Here is a 20,946-nt window from a genome sequence, read left to right as displayed (position 1 = left end):
ATGACAGTGTCACAATTCCCACCGGGTCATGTACAAAGTTGTGTACAAGCATAAGAAGAAACTAGAGCTCATACTGCAAGCTACAGAAGCGGTTGAAGCAAAAGAAAGAAAAACATTTAATAAAGACATTTCTTAAATATTAAAAAAAAGTAAGATTACACCAGCAGAAAACTTTATTTTTATACATTGTGTAGTATTGTTAATTGGAATAATGCCATCTAAGAATTCTCAAGATCTACTAAGGCCAGCAGATTTATAGAATTATTAAGTACCTGACACAGAGCTCAAATAAAAGCGAAAGAAATAGAGCAAGACTATTAAGAGAGCTCTGAGTCTGGTCAGTAAGAAAAAAGGAACCCAGACTAATATTACCAGTTTACAGCCTCATTATCTGACCTAACATGGGGATAATCATATTGGGAAAATACAGTAACTACACATAAGTCACATAAATGTCTCTCTTAGGCACAAGGGCTGATTGGCAAACATTTAAAGTGACTACTTTCTTGTGGATTCTAAAGGTCATTAATTTAACATAGGAATTCCAGTTTCTTTGTAGTTACAAAGCAGTTAGCGTAATTAGTGTCAGAAAATATGAAGTGTTACTCAGTTTACAATGTAAATACCTGCAGCTAAACCCATAGAGGATACATGCATGCCCTTGGAACATGTAACACGATATTCCTCATCAGTATACGGCAAGCTGAAGTTCCACTGCTTAGTATGATTAAAACCCAAGACCCTTGTTTGTTGGCGTAATTCATTTGTAGAGATTAAACGCTGCACAGTGTGGATACTCAAGTACTTTGCAGTTGGCAATTACATCATTAAATGGATTATTCAGTCTAAGTCGTCCAGAGACACTCTGTATTGTACTAAGAATGGATGGAGAATGGATATTTATATATTCAACTATGGTCCATTTCACACAGACCTCTGTAGTTTCTAAAATATGCGCCAAAAACTACAACACAGGTCATACAAGTAGTTGCAGGTTTTTGTTTTTTTTTTTTTTTTTTATTAGCAGTTTCCCACTTGATAGGTCTGTGCTGCAGTTCCCTGTACAGCAGCAGTGTTTAGCCTGCCGCCTTCCAGCTGTGTCGGAACACTTTGAGAAGGGAGATGAAGTGGCGAGAAAGGGTCCTATTACACAGGCCAACTATGACCCCATCATTTTAGTAAACGAGCACCGATCTGCTAGATCGGCACTTGTTTACTGGACCTATTAGATGGCCGATAATCAGGCAGTAAGGGCTGCATGGACATTATTAGGCAGCTGACAGGCCGCTCAGATGCTGCAGCCACCAGGACCAGGAAGCTGCAGAGCACAGGAGAGAAGAGAGGTAAGGTGTTTGGGCAATCGTCGTCGACCGCGCATCGCTATTACACATAACATCAGCATCAGCTGATCGTTATCTCTATTACATGGAGCGATAATTATCGATTAGATTATAGTATACATATTATATTATAATTGATCCATGTAATAGGGCCCTTATTACATAGGGCCAGAAGTAAATGGAAACTTTACAGAAACTAAGAAAGTTAAATCTCAACCCAATGGTATGAATGATTCAGAGACTGCTCTATACTGCTCTTTAAATGTCCACCATGCTGCTTCTTAGGGTGTGTATAATGGCAAAGAGACAGAGGATCCCGTCTCCTGTGTGTGAACACCAAATGAAAGAACGCTGATTTTTGTAAGAAAATAGAATATTGGTCAGAAAAGCCACAAAAATCCCATAATCAAAGTTGAGGACCCGCTGACCTACATTTAATATTTTTAATTGAAAGGCAACCAAAACTAAACAGACAAAAAATGGCTAGGGTATGTTCACACTGAGCAAATAGGGTGGAATTCTGTGGCGGAACTCTCTGCCATGGAATCCCACTTTGCTCAGTGTCAGACTCTATGGACGGAGGTGCGCAAGCCCTCCCATAGAGATGTGGTCTGAGCAAGGCGGGAGTTCCTACCCATTTGTTCAGTGTGAACATACCCTTAAAAAGCATTGAATTCGTTGCACAACTTTCTGTCACATATATCTCAATATGGAGCTTGGGGAATTTTGTCTGTCTTTTGCCAAAACAGCCCAGCTTGTGTGTATAGAACTGATTTTCAAAAATATCTGCAAAAAAAGTTTGACATGTCACACATACATACAAAAACACAGAAAAATGCAACAGCTCACCGCAACAGCAAGATACAGACCCACCATAGACATGAAAATAATTAAAAGCAGCCCCCCCAACTGCCCAAAAAATTCCCACAAAAATAATGAGTCTCTTGGTTACTATTTGCAAACAGCGTAAACTGCCTCACCACGATAAGGTGGACTCATATCGAGGCAGACCCTACACTGTATGTACACTATGGCCTCTCCATGGCGTATAATACGCCTGTGCTCTGGGCATGCAAGATCCGTCTAATACCTGCAAAATAATTGCATCACCTGGGTGAGACAGGTGGAGTGCACGACCAAATAGAGGCAGCCACTCCCCCAACTGGAAAACAGAAAAAAAAGGAAAAAATTGGTCAGCTCTCCTAGAACACTGTTCACACTAGGCAGGAGCACGTTGCCATGGCTGAAATTGCAAACACACAAAAACACAGAAAAATGCAACAACTCACCGCAATAGCAAGATACAGCAATGTCACACATACATGTCAAAGGATTGGTCAATGACACGCTTACTGATCTCTAGATTTAGATGGGAGAAGCTCCCCCTGTCATGTTGCATAATATGAGCTCTGTAGACTTGCAATAGAGTCCATCATACACAATAGGACAAAGAGAGTAGTGAGCCAGTGAGTGAAACACTCAACCAAGTGCTTTTCTTGGGTAGGGATTAGAGATGAGCGAACCGGGTTCGGGTTCGAGTTGATCCGGACCCGAGCGTTCGGCATTTGATTAGCTGGAGCTGCTGAACTTGGATAAAGCTCTACAGTTGTCTGGAAAACATGGACACAGCCAATGACTATATCCAGGTTTTCCACATAGCCTTAGGGCTTTATCCAAGTTCAGCAGCCACCGCTAATCAAATGCTGAAAGTTTGGGTTCGGATGGACTCGAGCATGCTAGAGGCTCACTCATCTCTAGTAGGGATCCATGGGGGTCTGAACACCAACACCCCGATCCTCCTCTATTGTGTGCTTTACATGGGGCTGTATATGAAAGGCTTATGCCATGTTTGTGTGTTATACTACTGAGCTCTAGAATGTCCTTGGGATCTGATGGGTTCTATGTTGTGTGTACCTGCTAACCAAGGGAATCTGTCATCACTTTTATGATGGGAGAGCTTTATCAATTAAAGATGGTGGGGTGGGAGCAGCTGCTGAGGACAAAAAAAGTTACACTACAAAGTAATAAAAAGTTGTACCACATGTTTCCCACTATATTACATTTGCATATCTCCTATGCACTGCCACTTAATTAACCACAATGGAGCCTGGTGTCAGGGACTGATGTTATGTTTCACCAGAAATCGCTGCCAAAACAGCACAAACATCTATAATAGGTAGTAAGAAAGTGTACAGAATTAAAATTGTAAATCTGACACTAATAAATTCACTTCTTCCATCCCCCCTGTATGAATGACGGCTACTCTGCATCTGTAAACACAGTGGCCATCAATTCTTAGTAGGTGCTTTAGTAGGGTGGTGGGGGACCCCATTGCACATAAATATAGCTAAATACTGTACTCTTACTGGCTTTTTTCCACATAGTAGATTATTTTGCACCATTTTATATAATAGCTTAGCAGACGTTATACTGTACCGTACCTGTACTCTCAAAAGGTTATTTAAAACCTGCATGCTTTTGTTAGACTAATCCTTGTCTGGCCAATCACCTTAATGGGGTGTATTCAGTCCGACTGCACAAGCACGAACTGTAATTACGGCCCTGAGTACACTACTATTGATGAAAAGTAGGAGGAAGGGGGTTATTGATGCACTGGATTTTGCAAATTCTAGGTGAGCAGAAAGGGAAAAAAACAGCAGCAGCACAGTAAGCAGTGGGTTACACTGATCGGCTATTTCTGCTGATATTAATGATGATAAGCCTGAGATTACATTCAGGAGGCAGCACAGTGTACAGTACATACAGTAGTAGGAACACAAGCATTTACACAAGAGGCAACTGCCCAGAATTATATGGGTAGTCAGAGATGAGAGGGAATCCTTGATTTAACTTTTAGGCAAAGGGTCATGTTTCAGAGGAGGCAGAGTTGCATTCACACAGACCATGCTCCCTCTTCTGCACACAGGACAAGCTAAGCCCCGCTCCATTTCCTGTGTTTTTTCCAGGTCTATTTGTGGGCAATGAACTGCAAATTGCAGAGACACCTATTAGCAAACTTAATGTCTTTTTTTCTGTAGGTAAGGAGTCATTAAATATAGTGATTTACAAATATGTTGGAAATTATAAGTGCTATGACATGGAGGGGAGAAATGTCAGTTTTCATATAAATGGGACAGATCTGGTTTAGGCATTTTGTTGGATGACACAGGTTTTATCAAAAATACTAGGCAAAATTGCACAGTGTTTAACTGACAAAGCAAAACAATGGAAAAGACAATGCTGTTCTGAACCCAAACCTTAGTTCTATTGTGAAGAGTGGAGATCATCTGTATTTTCTTTGTAAGATGGCTTTGTATGTTGCTTTCTTGCTGACATATAAGCAACCGGATGTAATTTACATATTACATGGCGCATGTTGCAAGCAAGTGCTAATCTGCTAGATTGGTGCTCACTCACCAAACCTATTACACAGCTTAATAACCATGTGGATAGTTCTGCACGGACATCACTAGCGATGTTCATGCAGCCCTTTGCTTTAATCAGCCATTGGCCACGCATCTTTTGCTACGCAAAGAAATGTGGGGCCGATTCAGAATGATTTTTAAACATGTTGAAAGACAGTGATCAGCCACTGAGGTTGTATTTCCTTGCTTATCGCTGGATGCATCACCCTGAGAGATATCTCCCCGATTTGGCAGATTATCACTCCGTGTAATAGGGTATTTAGGCATTAATAAATAAGTTTACTCTTTTCTCTATTTACTCTATTTTATAGAAAGTATGTTGGCCCATCAGCATTTTTATACAGTTAGGTAGGAAATCGGAGTAGTAGGAGCAACTCCTTTACTCCATGTTAATGTTCCTCTGGTTACATTCCAAAACCAAGACCCCAGTGCTAACCACAGAACCACTGTGAAGAACACCCTGTAAATGTGATTGTGGTTTTAACATACGCTTTTGCATGTTGTGATTTTTTTTTTCATCTGAAGCCAATGAGGCATAGCTGTAATATAAAAAATCTGAACATACGTCATGCTTATATTTTTAGTGGAATTGTGTCAACTGGAGCTTTAAAAATCTTGTTTACTGCAATGTACAATAGCCAAACTGCAACATTGCATGTGAATAGCGCTTTATTGTTACCTTTACAGACAACTCCATAATGGTAAAGGGCAGTTTCATATTTTGCCCAATTTTTCCAGTACATTTATAAGATTAACCCCATTCTGACCAAGGATTTAAACATCTAAACTCCATTTACATTGTCAGGGACCTCCCTCCTTTTGTAGAAGTGTTTGTTCATTTACTTTGAATATTTGTCATTTTACTGGTTTATTAGTTTCTCCGTTGTAGAGCGTGCTCTGTAGACTTCAGAACACCTGAACCGTTTAACCCAAAATTTGGCAGGCAGATACTGTACAATGGATGTCCTGGTGTCCTGGGTGGGAATTTTATCTCTCAAGCAAAGTCATGTTGGATAGGAACCATTAGTGGACGTCATTTTAAGGTCTAACCAGAAATGTTTGGGTTCAAGTCAAATCTTAGGCTGCTCCTGTGTTGTCTTGGCTAAAATATGTCTATAGCTTTCCCTTAACCCTGATCAGTCTCCTTGTCCCAGCTGCTGAAAAACACCCCCACAACACAATGCTTCCACCACCATGCTGCACTGTAGGATTAGTATTGGGCCGGTGATGAGTGTGTCTGGTTTTCTCGAGATAAGATGCTTAGACTTAAAGCGGCCAGAAAACCTGCTGATACGCCACAGTAGCAGAGGACCTCAGTAGTATATTGCAGTTAGTTGCACCCCTCTCGGCCCTCGCACTGTTTGTAAAATCGCTAAATGTTCTTACGCAAATTACTTGCTTAAGGGCATTTAGGGTGTTGCTCGGGGCCGGAGAGCATTGTCACGTCCCACCCCCTCCCGTCCTGCCCACTATGCATAATTATATATGCATACTGGGCCGCCGATCCTCCCAAAGGTTCCTCAAGACCTTGGGTCTTGTAAGTATAAGTCTATCTTATATGTACATCCTGAGGGTCCTCCGGGAGGTTTGGCGGCAGCCCGGGGGATGCATAGTGGGAGGGGGCTGGCTGGGCGATGCTCTCCAGCCCCGAGCAACACCCAAATGCTCTTATGCAAGTAATTTGCAATTTTACAAACAACGTGGGGGCCGAGAGGGGTGCAACTAACTGCAATATACTATTGAGGTCCTCTGCTACTGCAGCATATCAGCAGGTTCTCTGGGAAGACTAAAAAGTTCACTTTTGGTTTCATTAGACCAGAAAATCATGTTTCCTATAGACTGGGAGTTCTCCAGGTGGGCTTTCATGTGTCTTTTACTGAAAAGAGGCTTCTTTCTCTCTTCTAAAAAGCCCAGACTGGTTATTGTTGCAGCGATGGTTAACCTTCTGCAAATTTTTCAATCTGTACACAGGATTGTTGGAGCTCAGGCAGAGTGACCATTTAGTTAATGGTCACTTCTTTCACCCTGGCCTTCATTTCCTGAATATGTTTGGTGTGGTGGCCAGCTCTAATAGGATCCTGGCTGTTCCAAACTTCTTCCATGCAGGCCACTGTACCTTTTCATACTTTCCTCCAGATCTGTGAGCGGGAATACAGCAGGCGTATGCCAGGGAGAATGGGTGAATGTGCGCATACGCCTCTGGTGGGACCTTCACAAATAAAAAAAATAGGATTTTTCTTTCTGATGCCTTAGATATTTGATGTTCCTTCTCAAAAGTTGGCAAGGGGAGGACTTTGTGTTTTGGAGTATGGACACCAATGCACTTGGAAACACCACTTTAAGCATTTCCTCTCACTTTCCAAACTCTTTCATTGATGCATCTCTAGGATGACAAATAAGACTTACACAGTAGCTATACAGGGCTTTCAATACAGATCCAAGTTTTCAGTCTTTAACGCTTCCTCTGGGGTATATCAGCATCCATATGACATCAAATTAAGCATACAATAGTTATTTTTTTTTATGTCAACATACAAACTGCTTATAAAAACTCTAGGAGAAAATATGTTATCACCCAGGATAACATTAGCACTGTGACATGTACCACAGTAATCTTAGGCCTCATTCCATATTTTTTGTCCGTAATTATAGAGGTTACAGAGGTAACATCCGCAAAAAATACACATCTGTATGCCGTGTGCCAAAGTCGCTTGTGCTGTGTTGTGACTGCTAGGTGGGTGTAGGGTCACTTGTCACAGTGGCTAGGAGTGGTGTTGGAACCCCCTGGCCAAATGGGACGGTTTGGGTAGTCCAAGTGTCAACTGGTGTGTAGGTGCGGGTTCAGAATAACAGACCAGAGTCCAATAGCTTAACCAGGGTAACTTGGTTTACTTGTAGAAACTTTAGTGCAATACAGGTGAATGCATTTTTGGTAACTGCAGATGCAGGCAGTAAGATAAGTTGTGACAGCAGGATAGAGCAGAGGAACATTTGGAGAACCCTGTCCAATGTAGGAGTGTACTCTGCCGGGATAGCGTAGCAGAATACAAAAGTGACTGAAGAAGATACTCATTCTCACATAGAGATACTGTACCCAACCACCTTATGCCCTATAGTGTCGTAATACCCGTCCTGCTAGGGTAGTACGAGGTCCTAAGTCCCTGCACTGGGGTGAACAGACTTTCCAAGAATTCCCTGGTGCTTTGTCCTACTGGGATCAGTAACTAACTCCAGGCGACGGCCCTGTGTTTTCCTCCCTGAAAGACTAGCACTGCATGTTAGAAGTAGTTAGCTGCATAAGAAATAGTCTCTTGGTTCCTCACAAGGGTCCTGGCCAGAGCCAGGCACTGGCTTCAATGCAGCAGGAACTGCTCTCTCTCTCTCTTTTTTCACCTATACTGAACAAAAAAGACCACCCTCCCCACCAGGAACTAGCTTTTTTTTATAGGGGTTACCTCAGCTAGTGTAGGACTGGTGGCGCTGTGTGTGCAAGAGAGGAGAGAGCTAATAGGCAGAAAAAAGACCTGCACCTGTGCCGGGAGAGAACATAACATGTGACAAAACAGTTAACCCAATGCTTCCTTCAGCTGTGCTCAATACAATACATACAAGAGATACAACAGTGACACCTAGTGGGGAAAACACATAATACAGTTTTCCTTCATCCCCTTTGTGAGAACCTGAGTGAGTTACTTTACCCAGGTGCATGGGAAACTTAGTGGCACACCTGTGCTGAACACTGTGCTGGAACTAGCGTTATTATTTTGACCATTCCTCCTTTTTTTAATTTCTACTTATATAGATCCGCAAAAATACGGACATATGATTCTGTGATTTATAAGCACTTTTTTCATGTTTCTGCTAATTCAATAGAATTGCAGAATCTGTACTTGAATCTGTAATCTAATCTCAGGCAGATAATGTGCAGATGGGAGATGTTGTGTGTGTGTGTGAACATTTGGGATGTTATGCACAAATCACCCATCTCAGTGGGCGGTCCGAAAACTATTTCCAATGACTATATATGACTTTTCTTGGAGAAAGAGTCTGAAGCTCCTTTACTGTACAAGTTTCATCCTAACCTATAGCGCTATAAGACCTAACATGCCCAGTCACCTTATCAGCTAATAGAGGAATAAAGCTTTTCTTATTTTTTGTTCGCTCCATGCTATGGTGGAACTACACGTCTCATTGTTACCCACTGTAATACTACAGGATCTAGTGTGCCATTTTAAACTATTACAGAACTATTCCTTTCCTTATATTCTGCTTGCTGCTTCCTGTTGAGTAACTCTCACTGTAACATGAAGTATTACAAGACCTAGGATTCTCAGCTTATCTATTACAGATCTATAACTTTTTATTCCCTCCTTGCTGCATGGTGCTGTGTAACTGTTAGTCTCACAATCCCCCATGTAGTACTACAAGACCTAGCATGCATGCTTAGCGATTATAGAACTCTAGCTTACCTTGTATCTTGCTTGTTACATGTTTTAGAACTACAACTGTAAATTAAAAACTAACCATACACTCTTGTAGTACTACAAGGCCCAGCAGGTTTGGCCCACTTCTGACATAACTCCAGATTTCATTATTTCCTACATGCTGTACGATCTTCAGGAATCAGTAGGCCTACCATCCCTTCTTGTAGTACTACATCACCTAGAATTCCCTGTAGCTTTACTTATTTCTACAAATCTCAGTGTAACCTGTTGTAATACTGTAACCTATCATCCCATAATAGGTTATTACAGACCTACAACTCTCCTTATTTTCTATTTGATTCATGGTGTTGTATATTCGGAAGTCTCACCATCCCCTCTTGTAGTACCTAGCATGCCTTGGCCAGTACTTAGACTTATAACTTTCTTTATTCTCTAATTGCTGCATGCAGTTAACTACAGCTCTCACCATCCTTACTAGTAGTACTACAAGACTTACCATGGTCAGCTATTACAGACCTATAACTTTCCCAACGTCCTGTTTGTCGTATGGTGTCATGCAACCACAACTCTCAGTAACCTGTTGCAGTACTACAAGACCTAGAATGCCTCAATCAGCTATTATGGACCTTTCCTATTCCCTACTTGCTGTATGCAGTTAACAACGTTCATCACCCTCTTTTGTAGTACTACAAGACCTAGCATGCTCTGTTCAGCCAAACATATAACTTTCCATATTCTTTACTTGCTGCATGCAGTGTAACTACAAGTCCCAGCATCCCCTCTTGTAGTCCTATGAGACCTAGCATGCATATTTCAGATATTATGGGTTTTTTTTTATTCCCTACTTGCAGTTAACCACAACTCTTGCAGTACTACAACTCTAAGGATCCCCCTTGTAGTACTACAAGACCTAGCATGCTCCACCTAGCTATGACACATCTGGAACTTTTCCTATGGGCTGCACTGTGCTTTGTAACGACAACTCTGACCATCCCTCTTGTAGTACTACAACTCTCACCATCCTTCTGGAAGTAATTCAGGACCCATCATGCACTCCTTGGCTCTTACAGACATATAACTTTCATTATTCCTTACTTGCTTATTGGAGTTAACTAAAACTCTCACCACCCCCTCTTATAGTACTACAACACCCAGCATACCCTGCTCAGCTATAACCCAATTGTAACTTTACTCATTCCCTTCTTGCAGCATTCTGTTATGTAACTACTCGTCCCCCCTTATAGTACTACAGGACCCAGCATGCCCTGCTCAGCTATAACAGAATAATAACCTTCCCATTCCCCTCTTGCAGCATGCTGTTATGTAACTATTAGTCCTCCCTGTAGTACTACAACACCCAGCATGCCCTGCTCACCTATTACCCAACTCCAACTTCCCTTCTTTCTTGCTCTCTCCATGTTCTGTAACTACAAGTCCCAGCATGTCCTGCAAACCTCCATCCACAGACATCCACGGGACATAACCCACTTCCTGACGCTCCGGAGTAGGAGAAGCAGAAGCGCGGTGAGGCCCGGGCTGTCCTCCCGCTGCTGTCCCGGCAGCCTCCCCTCTCCCCGGGCTCCGCTCTCGCTGCTGTCCCGGCAGCCTCCCATCTCCCCGGGCTCCGCTCCCGCTGCTGTCCCGGCAGCCTCCCCTCTCCCCGGGCTCCGCTCCCGCTGCTGTCCCGGCAGCCTCCCCTCTCCCCGGGCTCCGCTCCCGCTGCTGTCCCGGCAGCCTCCCCTCTCCCCGGGCCGTCCTCCCGCTGCTGTCCCGGCAGCCTCCCCTCTCCCCGGGCCGTCCTCCCGCTGCTGTCCCGGCAGCCTCCCCTCTCCCCGGGCCGTCCTTCCGCTGCTGTCCCGGCAGCCTCCCCGGGCTCCCGCGTGAGTCAGTCCCCAGCAGCTGAGCTCCAGCTGAGCGCGCTCCACCAGCCTCCAGGGGGCGTGCCAGCCAGCCTCCCCCGGCCACGCCCCCGCTCCCTGCTATGATTTAGAAGTTCAGGAATCCCACGTGACGTCACCAGGGGGATGATGTAATGCTGCTCTAAATAGAACGTATTGTAATCTTCCCTCAGTCCAACGTGGTTCTTTTGTAGTGCATGGCACTGTGTCTTTAAATGTGTGTGTGTGTATGTGTGATGCAGGGGGAAAGTCACTCCCCACTCCAGAAAGAAGCCGAGAGTCTTTAAGCAGTCTGTGAAGAGTTCAGCTGCTGCTCCTCCAAGTCTTTGCCCTGTACATGCTGCAGCCAAATAAAACTTCTATCGCTCCTTACCTGCTGGAGACCTGCGGAGTCGCCACCATCTCCTTACACTTCCATCTCCTCTTGTATTTGCTGATTTCTACACTTTTTGGGTAAGTTAACAAAAATATTTACCATTGATTTGAATAGATTGTATAGTTGCCAATGAATTAGATGGTGTATTTAAAGAGACAGTAGAACTATCCAGATAGCTTGTAGTTTACTGCAGTGGGGGTGTCAGATCTGTCACCTGCTGTGACAACTATTCAAGTGTCAGCAAAGTGTCCTTAACTTTTCTCCACTAGTCTGATGTCATTGTACCTGAAGGGGTTAATCAGCCTGCTGCTTCATTCAGGATGACAGTGACAGCTTTGTGTTGTGGTAAGAGGACTGGTTACTCAGGACATCAGGTGGATGGAGGGGTGTGCTGCTTATTCCCAATACTTTACACCGCTCTTCCACAGCGCCTGCTGGGAGTTGTAGTTTTACAACAGCTGGGGAGCCACATGTTGGGGATCATTGCTTTCGGTGATCAGGACAGGGAGCCAGAGCATGCTGAGAGTTGTAGTTTTACTACAGTTAGAGGGGTCGCTGCTTTACGCCCTATACAGGGGCTGTCAATCATAGGCTGCCAGGGCATGCTGAGAGTTGTAGTTTTACTACAGTTAGAGTGGTCGCTGCTTTACACCCCATACAGGGGCTGTCAGTCAAAGGCTGCCAGAGCATGCTGAAAGTTGTAGTTATACTACAGTTAGAGGGGTCTTTGCTTTACTCCCCATACAGGGGCTGTCAGTCATAGGCTGCCAGGGCATGCTGAGAGTTGTAGTTTTATAACAGTTAGAGGGCCACATATTGGGGGTCGCTGCTTTACACCCTATACAGGGGCTGTCAGTCATAGGCTGCCAGGGCATGCTGAGAGTTGTAGTTTTACAACAGTTAGAGGGGTCGCTGCTTTACACCCCATACAGGGGCTGTCAGTCATAGGCTGCCAGGGCATGCTAGGAGTTGTAGTTTTGAAACAGTCAGAAAGCCACATGTTGGCCGACCTCTGCTTTACACCATGTCCTGCCATAAAGACAGGGTGACAGCTGAAGGCTGTCAGGGCATGCTGGGAGTTGTAGTCTTGAAACAGCTGGAGAATCACTTACTTCTGGGTGACAGCTGAAATGCTGCTCACTTCTTACCACTTGTTGTCATCAAGTTTGCTAAGAGGAAAAACTTTTGAAAACTTTTCCACTTTCCTGGTCCAGCTGATCTGAGGACTACAGTGAGGACATTAGCATCTCATTAATATGCTGGTGCAATCACCAAGATAGAAGACAATACATTACACCGCCATCCCCACTGCCTCCGAAAAATAATACAATAAATAAGGGAAACATAACCCCTGCATTGTTCGTTTGTCGTCAAGCCAACGGCGAGGGGGGGGGGGGGCACTTTTATTAGGATCATTTTCTAGGACTTTAGCCTGTAGACTATTCTACTACATTATACTAGATGCCAGGTTGTCCCCCAACCTGTCTGGAAAAACTACAACTCACAGCGTGCCCTGGGATACTAGGAGTTGTAGTTTAGTAACAACCGGAGAGACACAGGTTGGGGAACATGGCTATAAGTGTTTCCTTATTGCACAAAAGTTATATAATAATTTATAAGACCCCGATTTAGCTTTATTAGAACACTAATAATTCAATAATAGAAATGACTACCCATAGAGTTTTATTTTTACAAACTCAGCTCTGCTACATTTACACTTCTAGTTATTAATCCGTGTAAAGTTTGGCATCAAGATGTTTGTATGAACTCCCCCTTTATTGCTTTTTAATTTTTTTTTTACTATACTATTGACCCCTACAACCTCCTACGTGTTATAGAATGACGAGTTTTGCTGCCTGCGTTGTAGTGTGCTTTGTGCGTATTTGGTTGTTAGGTGTCAGTATTTGTATGTTTTCCTGCAGACATCCCTGGGAATCATGCTGGACATAGGGCCATTACATCATTCTGCAGCCTAGGAAGAGGGGATGATTAAGAGCTTCAGATAGTGAAGGGTGCAGGGGTTAGATATGCTGACAGTGCAGTCTGCCTCCCAGATAAACAGTGGCTAAACATACTGGACATCTTTGTTTTGTGCCCTGCTGTTTGTTCTAATGCACTGTGTGAATTGGGTCTTGGTGGGAATTCTGATTCATAGATATAGTTGGTATAGATAAGAGATAAGTTTATAGGAAAAGCATAATCCCATAATTATATATTAATTCCTTTTACCTATAACAAGGATTAAATCTAAAGTATCTCCAAACTGCTAAAGGCCATAGCGGTAGAAAACTGTTAGTGAAGAGCTGTCAATGGGACGTTAAAATCGCATGTGTTTCATGTGCTCCCAAACTTTATGTGAAGTCTGTGACCCCAAGCAAAGGTTAAAAGACAAGAGGTGCTTTATTATGTTATGAAATGATGTACCTAAGCCATTGATCTTCCTTTTACCTCTCCACCCACCCGAAACATGAATGGAGCAAAAGCGTGAGAAGAAAAGGGGGGTACAGAAAGGTCTGTAGGGTCACTAGGCTAGAAGGGAGATCAACTAAGACGGGCATCAATAACATTAATGAAAACTAGCTGCGGAAATAGTAGGGGAATGAGAGACTCGCAGGGTAGGCAAGAGCTTGAATTGTGTAGAATTTGGAAAAATCATTGGAGATTCGGGGGTCATTATAAAACGCCCAAAAAGTACAGCTAGTAGTAGTTACTGCTAAAGGTATGTAAACATTTTACCATTATATGTAACATAGATGGACTTGTGTGTAGAGAGTAGCAGGCAGGACAAGTGCTCGTATGCGTTTGCAATATATAACATGTTGTATCAGAACATCTTGTAATTGAAAAGTATGGTACATAATATGGTACATGAAGCAGCTTGAAACTATAGTAGTTATTTAGTTAGTAAGAGGAACGTGTAGAGCTTAAAAATGGGTTCTACAAAACTGAAACTCCATAAACTTTGTTGTGCCGTCTGACGTGTACGACTACCAGTAGACCAGACTAATAGTAGACTAGCGTTCTATGTTCAGTCTGTCCTCGTGTTCTGTGTTTGTTCAATGTCTGGATAAAGGCGGCCGTTTCTCAATTCATTTTATAGAATAAATCCATTATACTCATAATGCGAAAAAAATAAATAGTGGTTAAAGATTTATGCCTAAGAATATATATATATATATATATATATATATATATATATATATACAGTCCTATATAGAGAACCCAGAGTTATAAAAGTATATTGGGGTAAGGATGCTAATGTGTTTTTAAAGGTAATGGTAAAATATAGGAATTTTTAAATAATGGCGAAAGGAAACCAGGAAAATATGTGGATAGAAAAGTTAATATTAGAGGAATAGGTGCCAGATGATATAAAGAAGAGATGATAGAGAGATAGAAGAAATGTATAGATTGACGCACTATAGATAGATATTAGATGAACGTATGGATAACTAGATAGATATGAGAGAAATTGCGACAGATATAAAGATAAATTGATATTCTTATAAAACGAAGGTACGCCCTTGTCTAGCCATAGAACCCCTACCTATTATTATTATTATATATTATATATCCTCGGGGAATAAACCTATGATATATGTTATGGCTATCTTCATTTTGGTGGCAAAGAGGTGTCTATTAGCCAAATGGTTACAACCATCCCTTCTCTCAGTATCAGAGGTTTTAGGTGAGATAAAATACTTCCTCAAGGTGGACCAGAAAGATAAGAAGGTGGAATCCTTAGTAGGAAACTTTCATATACGCTTTCCTTGAGCCCTTTAGAAATTATTTAAGTAGTAAAGACGCTCCACCATACGGAATGGTATCTAAAAGCAGATGTAGCTGGCCCTTTGGGAAGGCTGCAAGATACAAGGTGATTCTTGATATTGCTGCCATCCAGTCATTTCAAACATGGTGGTTGTGTGTGTGTGTGGGGGGGTGTCCTCTCCCCAATAATGGTAGTAAGGGGTGGGCGGAGGTGGGCAGGGTATTGGTTTGTATTCCCTTGTAATATTACATTGCCCACCAATTTGTCATGCATACACAAATAATTAGCGAAAACAAGATGACACTGAACGTGTTTGGAACAGACTGACAGCTGTCGGCCAGTGGGCCCTTTTCTTTATCAATGAATCTAATATCCTTCCATCTATGTATCTGAGGTGTGAAATGCGGCATGTAATTGTAACCGATGACTTTGTTAGTTTGCTGTATGGAAAATAAAAAAATTCAATAAACATCTATTTAAAAATAAATAAATATTACATGAATGTATAAATACATGTGAATAGGTAAATATTAGATACATCTATATATAATTTCCCAGTCTGATAACTATAGTATAGTCTGTGATGCAGAACAGTAGCTGTGTACTCCATGTGTTAGTTCTGCAGCCCGGCCTGAGTCTGTGATTAATGATAAGTGATTAACCATATTATTTGAGGCCATCCAAGGTAATGCATCAGAGAATTAGCTCGCCCTTGTTACAGTAAAGATTCTTAACCTTTATGGCTGATGCTGTGACCTAACAGTGGATTTCAGGGCTGATGGCCTTGTTCAAATGAGCAGTTCGCTTCTAAATTAATATAGATAGGCTTATATGTTACATAGGGTAAAATATAGTGAATATTCTGATTAACCCTTAGGAAATCACAAACCATGCTAGTATTGTTTGTATGCAGAAAACCTATATAATCTTTAATTTAAATAAATGTTTCCTAATGTGATCAGGCCCATTAAGATTATTAGAAAACTGCCTGTATACTAGAAAATCATGTCTTTTTGAAGGTTTTTTTTTTTAAGTTTAAAAGGTGTAAATGAAGAGTATAAGCTTAGGTTTGCTAGGCCTCATTAGACCAGATGTTAAAGTCAGGGCTGCTAAATCCATAGTGGTGCATTAAAGAACTGCATCCATTGTTTTGCTCAAAAACTGCAAAACAAAAAAAATAAAATATATAAAAGTATAGACTCCTACAAAAAAAATAAAAATAATAATAAAAAAAATAAATAGAATATATATATATATATATATATTTATTGGACTGGATGAAAAGGTGCAGCAGGCTTTCGAGCCAGTCCTATGAATGCTTGTTTGATAGACTTCAATAGGCCGAACAGTAAAATAGGTTTCTAGGCGAATTTTCCACGTCCCTTTAACATACCGGCTTATTGGTCAATGGAAAATCTAGTATCATAACTTAATGTAAACCTGCAGTGGCTTTGAAAGTCATGCATGCTGAAATGTATAGGGAGATGGAAATATTTTGCTTATTTAATAACATTTACGTTAATTTAAGGAACATGAAATGATCAGATATTTCTGAATGTCTTTATATTCTCTTACTGTACAGCAGATTGTGTAATTTACTCCATGGGTGATGAATGAAGTAAATATTTATGTGGATATGATATTGCATTGCAATGCAGTACAGATCAACAGTTTTTTTTTTTTAAATTAAGAAAATCACTTTACAATCATGACATGCAATTTGTTTGGCCTTTGTTAAAAGAAAGAAAAAAATATATTTATAAAGATAAAGAAAATAAAGCATGGTTGGCAAATATATATATATATATATATATATATATATATGGAATTCCTGTGGAATGCTCATAAGGGTTTGGGTATGAGAAGGAACTTAGCATACTGGATTTAGATGAGGCAAAGGTTTGGGCTATTTTACACATCTATCTATCTATCTATCTATCTATCTATCTATCTATCTATCTATCTATCATTACTATTTTTGGTGCTCACTCTCCCATTGAAGTATAAAGAAATCGTGTTATTTTCTCTTATACAGGTAGAAGCCTGAGAACATACTTTCATAGTGTCCTGAAATCCCAGGTTGCCATGAAATGTTTTGAGATATGAACTCTTGCTGATTCAGGCTTATGCAGTAAGTGATACAGTGTCAGGCGATCATATGTCTCACCCAAGTACTGTTCTAGTGTATCCCAATAAATAATTCCTGTTGGTTAATGTTCAGGGGAGCGGTGCATTTTCTAAGAGCGGTCATTTGTATATGCTTTACTTGGAAAAATGAATATAGAAACAGGCCGGATCAGATGAAAGGGCTATACAGTATTTGCTGTTGTTGTAACCGATCGCCTGAGATCTGATCAGCTTATGAGGGAATGACCCATGCAATCTGGGCAGCGAGGTGACATGCACATCCCCTATACACGCACCGTCTCTGTCTTTTAACTTTCAGGGGACAAACCATGAATTATTTAGAACAATCACTTATTGTATTGTTTGTTTATCAGTACGTGTTTATTGTTTAGATTAATGTGGATAAATATTCTGTATATTTTTAGTAATCTTTATACATAGATAGACTGTGACTGTATATTATTATCACAATATTAGAGCCCCTGTTTTATTGCCTTTCATTAAGTTCTTATTTGTTTCTGTCTATATTATTATTTATATAGTTGAAAAAATATTCTGTACCGCTCGCTCTCTCTCTCTCTCTCTCTACAGTAGTGCACAATACTGACTAGAAGTGTACAGTGTACTATACCCACATGAGGCCTGACAGCTGGCCAAGCCTCCTGTTCCTGGTTTACCTGCACTACAGAGAACTTTATGCTTCTTATTTATCGTGCCACGTGTATTATTATATATCCCATTTATACATTTACAAGTTCTATGGTCCTCGAACAAACACGACCCCGAAACTCCTTTCCCATTTGAGTTGCAAACATGTTTCCTATTAATTCTATAAAATCTGACTGGGCCGCATAGCAATATCATTAATGCCTGCTTATGTTTTGAAATCTTTAACCCTATAATTAGATCTTAACCCGTGCCGATTAAATTTATGTCTTCATGTGGTTTTTGCATGTTTGTGTCTGGATTGAGTTTTCTCTCCAGCACTGATATAAAAAGCAATCTATAAAACTGCTCGCTCCTTTGCAAACATTGATTTAATATATTGTTCTTGTGATATTAAGAATAGGTGCCCTGTATATGTTTATATTCTCACTTGTAAACACCTGCTTGTTATTTGCCTACACCTCAAACGTATAGAGGATGACTCGTTGAACCTTAAATAGTTTTGTATTTTTTTGCTTTGCGCCATTATGTGGAAGTGGGTGGGTTAATGTGTGGCCTTGGTCGCTGTCACAGTCTACACAGTCTAGCTGCTAGTGGTATAATTTGTTACCGTGGCTCAGCGCTGCATCGGTTGCAGTCTTTTACACTATAAATTAAACAGCTCATTAGGTAAAGTCAGCCTCATAAATCTGCCAGTTAACCTCTTCACGGTCATAGAGGGTCACACCCTGGTTTTTGAAAAAAGTTTTGGTTTATGCAAAGTATTAGGAATAACATCAGAAATTAATCTTATTGGACTGCATTACTTTAAATTGGGCTTAGCCTCTTGTTCAGTGGGATAGTTTGTGCATTAGGATATAAACAGCACCATTATACCTTCATCAATAATTTAATTGCCATACGTACTATGGAGATCAGGCTAACATTTACCAGATGTAGAGGTTTTGGTAGAAAAGTTTGAAATGATGCATTATATTTGTATTTTCAAAACTTTACTACCAGACATAGAGGGTTGTGGGCTGAAACTCTTCGGAAACGTACTACTTCCTATTGATTAATATTAACAGGCCATTATTGCTATTAGTAGTACTGTATATTTGCCTAGGCAGCCATATTAATTGGATGGAACTCAGGTTTCTGTATGCATCCTGACTGCTGTTTAGTACAGGTACTGTATGCATTAAAATACGATGAGAAAAGTACATTTTTAAGCTGATTAAATTTTTTTTTCGAAATAACAAGATAATGGTACCCATATGGAAATTTGCCATGGATCTATATACTCGACTTCTATTTGCAAGTGTCCATTAACTTTCATGGGTGCAAAAATCAGTGTCTACGGTATATGGCATCCGAAATTGCATGCCATAATTCTTTCATAGACTGTGTAGTAAAAACCACTGTGCATCAGTGGGGCGTCACACAAAGTGGAACCCTCATAGTATAACATTAACCAGTGTATGGCTATGTTCACACAATGTTTTTTCAGCTCCGTTTAAAATGACGTCCATCATTTTAAGTCTACAATAACTGACGTCATTTAGCAGCCTGGCCTCCCCTTAGTGCAATGACTGATGTTGGTACATTGGGTGTGGCTTAATTAAAAAGTCCATTGAAGTTAATAGTAAAAATGGAGAAAGAACGGTGACAAAAGAAAAATGTGTGTGTGAACAACTAATAAAAACTTCCGCTGTTTGCAAAAGACGTCCAAAAATAAGGATGATGTTTATTATTTTGATGTCGGCGGTAAAAACATCCATTATTCAATGCATTGTGTTCATTGGACTTCCGTCTTCCCATTGACTTCAATGCATTGGCATTGCAGTCACTTAAATCGCGGCAAAAACTGAAGGTATTTTAAATATCAAAATCGTCCGCCTTTTCTTTATTTTTGACGTTGTCTGAACATAGCCTATTACTGATTTATATAGCACAGAACTTGTAAAGATTAGAGATGAGCGAACCTCGAGCATGCTCAAGTCGATCCGAACCCGAACTTTCGGTATTTGATTAGTGGGGGCTGCTGAAGTTGGATAAAGCCCTAAGGCTATGTGAAAATCATGGATATAGTCATTGGCTGTATCCATGTTTTCCAGACAACCTTAGAGCTTTACCCAAGTTCAGCAGCCCCAGCTAATCAAATGCCGAACGTTCGGGTTCGGATCGACTCGAACCCAAACCCGGTTCGCTCATCTCTAGTAAGGATCCATTGTGCAGTCCTGTGCAGGAGGCCTAAGTCAATGTTTTCTCAAGGTGGAAAAGTGTCTGTAAAGAGGTTATCCAGGCTCCTTCCAAAAACAGCACCTCTCCTGTCTTCAGTTTGGGTGTGACTTTGCAGCTCAATCCCATTGAAGTGAATAGAGCTGAACTGCAATACCCAAAACAACCTGAGGACAGGGGTTGTGCTGTTTTTGCCAGCAAGTAGTTATACTTTTTTCTAGTTTGGAATAACCCCTTAAAATCCACAATATAATCAACCTGTGTTACACTTTTGCAAGGATTATTTCACATCATTTGAATTTTTAGAGGCAGAATCCATGCTGAAAATACATACCCCACTTCTCATAATAGATGCAGATGGCTGAAAATCTGTTCACAGCTGGGTGGGCCTTGTTCACACTAAGTGCTGTAGTTGAAAACGGCATCACTCATGCAAGAAAAGCCACTAAAGAGATTATAGGATGGAGATTGCCATTTAATCATTTTTACATTGTGTCTTATGCCCTAAAATTAAAAATCACACAATTGTGTAAATAAGAATGTTCTTTGCAAACGCAGATATGCAGAAATTTTACTTCTAACCATTGCCCCAAAAATTATCATTGTGCACTTTGCCTTAGACTTCATTCATACCCAATGCAGTATAGCCGTAAAAAATCAAACCACTCACACCTAAAAAA

The 20,946-nt window shown here is 41.0% G+C and overlaps 1 protein-coding gene across 3 annotated transcripts in view; it reads left to right on the top strand.

Annotated features, from left to right (window-relative positions):
• The first annotated feature begins 11,191 nt into the window (after positions 1-11,191).
• Positions 11,192-20,946, top strand: part of CREB5 (cAMP responsive element binding protein 5) — a 382,280-nt gene continuing 372,525 nt past the window's right edge. For all 3 annotated transcript variants that reach the window (XM_069958734.1, XM_069958733.1, XM_069958735.1), the window contains exon 1: positions 11,192-11,561. The gene's annotated coding sequence lies outside the window, so the exon portion shown is untranslated. The remainder of the gene's footprint in view (positions 11,562-20,946) is intronic.

Source organism: Dendropsophus ebraccatus, chromosome 2 (genome assembly GCF_027789765.1).
Source record: "Dendropsophus ebraccatus isolate aDenEbr1 chromosome 2, aDenEbr1.pat, whole genome shotgun sequence".
Taxonomy (NCBI): domain Eukaryota; kingdom Metazoa; phylum Chordata; class Amphibia; order Anura; family Hylidae; genus Dendropsophus; species Dendropsophus ebraccatus.
Note: the sequence above shows the minus strand (reverse complement) of the source record. Positions and strands in the feature narration are given on the sequence as shown.